We start from the raw sequence: 7,788 nt of genomic DNA on the forward strand, positions 1-7,788 counted from the left end.
TGTGGAAGCAAGATGCAAAATCAGACTTACAATGTGGAAGCAGAAGCACTTTACAATAATAGACTTGCAAATGTAAAAGAACAATAAGAAGAAAAAATCACCACCTACTCACTCTTGAATGTCGTTAACCCAAATATGTATACATTGATAATCCCATAAAGATTCAAAAACGTTTGCAGAAAAACAGGTAAGAAGCAGAAGACATAAAATAAGAGTGGATGCAAAGAGAGTACGAACCTAATTATCTAATACACTTATATGCACCTAATTATCAATAAGAGTGGATGCAAAGAGAGTACCAACCTAATTATCAATAATCTTTCTTCATAAAACTATAAACTTTGGTGCCTTACAACCATCTGATCCAATGTAGTACAAAATTTGAAAATAGATTCTATAAGATGTTCCAAAAGGCTCCTTGAAAAATTAGCAACCTACTTATGATACTTCCTGCCATGGGTAGAAATTCATTAAACGTAGGAACCAAAGGAGTATACAGGTTGTATACCCAACAATCCCTTACGAACAGTTACAAATACAATGAATCAATGAAATCAAATATTGAAAGTGGTCTACTCACATTTAAGGATAGCCAATAGCATAGTGACTCTAGGAACTGAAATTTGAATCTCTCTGGAGTTAATTAATTTTCTTCAAACATCGTCCTATTCCTCTCCCTCCATACATGCATTAAACAAAGAGCAACTTACATGCTCTATTTCTAAAAGTCTTAAAACTTCGATGCTAGCATTGAAGCACTCCTTTCACCATCTTAGGCATCACCCTTTCACCCTAGTAGCTACAAATACAAATTTCCATAAACCCATAGCTACTGGACAATAATGAAGTAGCAAATGATCTACATTTTCATCACTATTTTTACATATTAGACACCATTTTTCCATCAGCATGTCTTCTAATTAGATTATATATAGTGAGAATCTTTCCCCAAGCTACCTACCTCGGAACTTTTTAGTTCTAGTTGTTCGAGATTCTATTTTCGCAGGAAAATATACATTAGAAGCCTAAAGACATAAATAAATTTGACATAAAGCAAATTGAAGATGGTTATTCACATTTACTCATTACCTAAATAATATCATCAATCAGCAAAACGTGCATAAAGGGATCCCATTTCATGGATAAGACCCTCTGCAAAAACCACAAGACCACCACTGTGCATAATATCCAGTCTAACAAGTTCACCATCTGGATCTGCAATCAGATCTTCATACTTTCACTTTTCATCACCTATCAAAATTTGCATTTAAAACCAAGTGATAAGCAGCTTGAGAGGAAATTTCAAGTAGGGGTTGGACAAGGATTCCAATAAATTACCAGAACAAGGTCAACAGTATCTAAAAATTCCACTTGATGAGTAGCATAGATGGCATAGGCTCTTGGGACAATAGTTGCAGGAAACACTTTTGCAAAAAGCATTCTATCTTTAATTGAAATACATCTAATGGTGCATGCACAACAAAAATCAAGTTAAGACACAATGATAAAATGTAACTTGCCTTGATCAAATACGTTCTGGTCTGCACATCAATAGGACTGAAAGGTCATCTACGAAATAAACACTGGCATCAGTATATGCAACTCTTGTCAGTGGATCCTCTGCTTTTGTCCTCCACTCAAGTTCATCCCCTCTCTCTCCAACTACATTCAAATCTCTGCCTAGCCAAATCTTGATGTCCTGGTTCAAAGCACATGCTTCCAGTATATCCTCATAATATGGCTTGTCCATTTCCTTGCCAAACAACACATTCTCTTTAATCATGCCTGTTTGAATCCAAGCACTCTGGGGCACGTAGGCCTTTCTTCCATAAACTGTTACTCCTCACTAGAAATCCTTGGAATATCACCTAGTGTTGTAGAGAGAAGGCTAGACTTTTCTGACCCAACAGAACCACGTACTGCAACCTTTTCACCTTTCAATATTCTCATGTTTCTCCATAATTCTGATTATCGGTCTTTGTATTTTTTCATCACTTTCCCAAGCATATTCCACAATGTAAATTTCAACAGCAATGTTGGAAGCTATGGAAGCATGATTATTTATCTTCTTATGATCTTCCCCATTGAGCTATTGGATACGATCAATACAGGCCTTTGCTTGAGCCACCATTGAAATGAACTTTGGTAGGTTGTAGATGGTTTCTTGTAAAACACGGAAAGTGGCTAAAGTAGGGACTGTTCCTGCTGTCAATGATATGTTCTATACTATGTATACGCCAAAAGTGAAAACAAAAACAAAAGTCGGTGAAGCCCAGAAGAGAAAGGCCATTGCTGAGCTTGCAAAGGGGTATCTTTTCAGCCAGTTTCTCTTAGTTTCCCTCAGATGAAGGAGATTCTTCAAGAAGTGGATTGCCATGAATGCAGCTTCAACACTCTCATACTCTTCAAAGTTTCTGAATTCACTTTGATTCTTGCATCCTTGGCTTGCATAATCTTTGAGTGAAGCTTTTTTTTGCATTTTGGCCAAAGGTGTGTTGCATACCATCACCAAAACTGTCGCAAAAGAAAAGATGCAGCCGTGGAGGGGGCACCTCCTAGATTCCTATAGAGGATGATTGAGGCCAGAAGGACCTGGACTGGAAGCCACCAAACTCCGTGAATGTATGAGCAGAAGTCTCCAATTTTTTCAGCATCCATGTTGATTGAATTTATGATTCTGTCATTGCTTGAACCAGCATGCTTAATTGATAGAGTTTTCTTGTAAATCAATACCATTAGAGTTGCTCGTACTCATACACTGATGTGCTGAGCACCGATAGTCCATTATCTTTGAGTAAGGAACTCCACTGTCTTTGCAAAGAAGAAAATGGTTGCATGAATCAGACCATAGTGGATTTTGGATTTCAATTAAAGAATGCATCATCATCACCAGAGGAACTTTCAACTTCTGTTTGCTGTAAAGGTTCTACTATGTCATTGTGTTTCCTAGTACAACTAGTAGGAAAAGCATTGAAACAAAGCAGTATTGCCAAAGGAAAGGTAGCAAAATCAAATATGTTAGGTTCTGGCAAAGGACTTGGCAAATCAATTGATTTCAAATGGGTGATTTTGTAAAGAGAGAACCCGAATCAAAGATGAAGGAAAAGATCCACAAGAGGATAAGGATTAATGGCCACCTTATGTCTTCACTTAGTGTTCTATTCTTTGAAAAGACTATAACTAAAGTTGCTAATACCCAAGTCATGACTAAGAACACAGATTTGCTAGTGATAAGTCTATGATTCCAGTATTCATAAAAACCAAAACCGAGGTTCAAAATTGAGATGATGACAATACAGGTGATGACAAGGAGGCATTGGTGATTTACACATGGTGGGTCTGTGAGATTTAGAAAAATGTCCTAGTTTTGAAGCATAAAATGAAGTAGAACTGGTACAGCTTTGAGCTGTCCAATGCTCCAATTTTCTCTATCTTCCGCAACTGCAACCTTGCACAGATTCCAGAATGAAAAACCCAATTAGCAATAAAAGATAGATGGTAAATTTTGATAAAGAGAGAGTAAAAGAAACTAGGAGTTATATTGCAACGTCTTACTAATTTCTACACCTGGTGCACCAAGAAGCCTCTGATCTTGATTCACTATCATTGTGAGATTATGCTTGTTGAGATCCTGACATATCAAGTTATCTTAGTTGAAAAAAATGCAAGAGGGAGAAGGTTCATATGATTATTTTAAAATTATAATGTCTAGTTCTAACCTTCCAAATCTCTTTATCCAAGTGCTGTTGCAAAGGATCCATATTACTAGAGAGAGGGTTGATTTTGCTCTGAAGATGATGAGGGCCAGGAAGCAACCAACCAAATTCCATGGATTTACCAGCAGAAGTCTCCAATTTTTTCAGCATCCATATTGATTAAACTAATGATTTTACTGTTGCTTAAGAAGCCGCCCGTATACCAATGTGATGAGCACCATACTACCATTGTCTTTCGGTAAATGAATCCATCCACTGTGTTTGCAAAATACAAGATGAAATATATTATTGTTGTGACTTCATTTTGATGAGTTCATGTGGAACTACATATTATTATAGACATTTCTTAATTATGGAAAAACACACACAAAAAAATTGTGGACTTGCCCATATAGTTTGTGCTAAAAATTACAGCGATCATGGCCATAGTATTTTACGTATATACTAATATCACTATAAAGTTTTAGAAAAATAATATGAATTGTTACAGAACTAATGATGAGACATTTACGTTCAGTACGATAATCTTATATACTTATTTTTTCAGACTTAATTATTTGTTGAAAGAAATAAAACCCAAATATTTCCTTTTGGAAGGAAAAAATTGCTGAATAGACTATTTCCAGCAAAATATTAGACGCATGGTATGCGTTCAAACTTATTAGCAGCGTTTATAGAAAATGCCAATTCAGAAAAAACGCCACTATAGTGTTTGCTTTCCAACCCAAAGTCGAGTTAGCAAACTCTGACTTTCGAAAAGAGTCTAACTAACAAAATAAGTTTGAACATATTCCATGCGCCTAATATTTTGCTGGAAATAGTCTATTCAGCAATTTTTGCCCTTTTGGAATGTTTGATAAGTTTGCTTACGAGCATCTATCAGGAGAAAGGCTAAAGAAAGCCATGCTTTGTTGCAAGGTAGGAAACAAAGAAGAAAGCCACATTTGGTAGCAAGGAAAAGAAGTCAATATCTGGAAATAGTTATCCTCATTCTCTCCCTAAACGGAGCCACAGACCAAAAAATGCATATACAAACAGAATTATTTGGGTGCCTGCCATTTAGTATCACACCTGCAACCATGAAGACACAGCTTTTCTGTTCCTGGCCTTTATGGAAACCATTGAAACATCTATTTTCAATGTCCAGTCATTGATACAGTACAAGCAAGACTATAAATGCTTGAATATAAGTATCAGTATTGGTATCAAAGTCAGATAAACAAAGCTGTGCACACAAGCTCATACGCATGGAGTGCAGTTCAAAGGCATGTAAACTAAGAATTAACTAGCCTCTCACCATTCACAATGCTTCACTGTCATAGCATTGTAAACATGCTTCCAGTAGAATAAGCAATCTATTGCCAGTAAAGAGTATGTTTTCACCATTTTCCTTAGTCCTTTTACCATGTTGCTATAATTAAAATAGATTTATCATAAGTGGCTGAAGTTATAACATTTGATGACTCTAATTAATATAAGGATTTATGTTCAAAGAAAATTTTTTTACACCTAAAGATTAAAATAACATTTATATCGCTGTGTTCAACATTACAAGTTCATCACCTCTGATTACCTATTAAAATATATACAAGTGTCTGTCCAGATTCCGCAAAATTAATGCCACGGTTAAAAAAAAAAAACTCTATTTTGATCCTTACATTTTTGAGTCACGGTCAATTTAATCCCTACATTTTGGTAACAGTCAATTTAGTTCCTATTATTTTCAACTTGCAACCAATTTGATCCTTACCGTTATCTCACTAATGAAAAATGCCTACGTGACTAACGGATTGCATTGTTGGCATGTCTAACATTAAAAAAATCAAATTTGATATTAGATGGCAAAAAAGCCATGTCAACATTTAAATTTTTTTTTTTTTTTTTTTCTTACGGAATTTCACTTCTCTCTCTTAACATTCATCAACGGATAACCCAGAACTCAAATCTTCTCTAGTCTCTCTCTTTCTAGTATCTCATTCCTCTCTCTTGGCTCCTCCATCTCAAGCCTACCTAGGCTGGCATCCGCATAGCTCTCCACACTGACAATAAGATGCACGACGGCACCGCTGCGAGAGTCATCGTCTTGCTACACAGGGAGCGTGGTTGCTCCAAGTCAAAGCCGGAGACGTTGATTCCAACACTCGGGTCGCCTCTTGTTGGTCCAGATCACGATCTGGGTATATATCTTCGATTTTGTTATTACGGTTGTTGGCAGCTTGTAGGTGGGTTGAAATTTGAGTTGTTGTTGGTTGCCAAACTTCAGGCCATTGAGTTGTAGTTAATCTGTGAGGGGCGAACGGTGGTGACTTGGAGCGTCTTGGATTTGTGGTTGAAGTTTGATGTTTTAGTTGCGTGTTGAGTAGCGGTGGCGGGAAGGCTTAGATTTGTGATTCACAGCAAAGGGATTCACCCAGAGACATTAGCAGGGTAGAGAGACATTAGCACGGATGTGGATTTTCTTTATTTTTTGGCACTGTATTGAGATTTTCTTTTTGTATTTGTTATTGTGTTTGGATGTCAAGAATTTTTTATTTATTTATATATATATTTTTTTTAAGAAACGGATGCCAAAAAAAAAAAGAAATTGATAATTTTGTTATTTAAATTGTTGTTATAAAGTTTTGAAATTTTATTTGAATGGTTATGTATATTTTCTAAATGCTGACATGCCTTTTTTGTCATTTTAAGTGCTGATGTGGTCAACAAAATATATACACGTCACCATCAGATTTAATTTTATAATATTAGACATGCCAACAATGCAATCCGTTAACCACGTAGATATTTTCCGTTAGTGAGATTACGGCAGGGACCAAATTGGTTGCAAGTTGAAAATAGTAGGGACCAAATTGACTGCTACTAAAATGTAATGACCTAATTAATTGTAACCCTAAAATATAATGACCAAAATGGTGTTTTCGTCAAAAAAAAAAAAAAAAAAAAAAAAAACCTTTTTGACACTCATACTTCATCCTGGTCAGATAAACTTACCACCTAGACCACTGTTAAGATCGTCAAGATTCGATGATGTTGAATGAAAACTTAGATAACAGCTGTTGCATTCCTGATATGATTGATCCATATGTCTGCAGTGCAAGAATAAACATGCTTCAAGCCCTGCTGTTAAACTTATTTTCACTAAATTCTATACAGTAAGTTGGATATCCAAGAAGATCATATTAATCCATCTCATTTTAGTTGGAATTTAAGCACACAAGTTGGTGAGGCAAGGCAAAGAAATCACCAAAGTCATCAAAATATACTGAAAGAAGGTCATTTATTGAAATTTGAAAATGTTCTTGTGTCAAACAAGCTCTAATTAAGAAATACAAAATGAGTTGAAAGCAACAAATAACATGCAGGATTTGTCTCCAATATAAGGCGAATCACAATGGATAGATTCAATCTCCGTGGGACATTATCAATCTTTAACAAAAATATGGAATATCAGATAAGTTTGCTTACTAGCATCTACATGTGTTTCTGTATTTATAGTTCGACCTAAATACATAGCCACACTAAACAGCATTTGTCAATACAAATGAATGAATGATAGCATCGAACCTGAACATCTCAGACCTGTGATCCACATAATGCATCCTCTTAATGTTGGTCAATTTTCCATTGGTGGATAACTGGCTGAGGTTTTTTCATAAGAAAAACATATTAGAAACCCGGACCATTACAATCAAAACTACTTGCTACACACATGGGCACTTTAGAGTTTAATTTATAGTGAGAAAAAAAAATCTATCTTTAAACCAATCAAAATCAACATCACACCCAAAAAAATAGGTTTCAAATTTTCATCCTTTTCACTGAATAAATAGCTATGAAAAATTGCTAACAAAAAAATAAGCGATTAGCAATTGTTCAAAAATTAATTAATTGTCTCTATGTAAATGAAAAGACCAAAGAATACAAACATTGTGTTAATTTCAACTTGGTAGAATATTAAAAGAATAAAAATAAAAACACAAATTTTTTTTATCCCAAACAACAAGCTACCAAAAAAAAAAAAAAAATCAGAAACCAAATTATCCACAAGAAAAAAAAAAAAAGCCAACATAGA

General features: G+C 35.2%; 1 long non-coding RNA gene across 1 annotated transcript; it reads right to left on the bottom strand.

The window, feature by feature from the left end:
* Positions 1-2,634: 2,634 nt before the first annotated feature.
* On the bottom strand, positions 2,635-3,963 carry LOC115979237. Its single transcript, XR_004088992.1, has 3 exons — positions 3,720-3,963; positions 3,556-3,631; positions 2,635-3,448 (listed from the first exon to the last, which is right to left on the bottom strand). It is a non-coding gene; the product is annotated as an uncharacterized LOC115979237 (long non-coding RNA).
* Between the last annotated feature and the right edge of the window lie 3,825 nt (positions 3,964-7,788).

This window comes from Quercus lobata, chromosome 3, assembly GCF_001633185.2.
Source record: "Quercus lobata isolate SW786 chromosome 3, ValleyOak3.0 Primary Assembly, whole genome shotgun sequence".
NCBI classification, from domain to species: domain Eukaryota; kingdom Viridiplantae; phylum Streptophyta; class Magnoliopsida; order Fagales; family Fagaceae; genus Quercus; species Quercus lobata.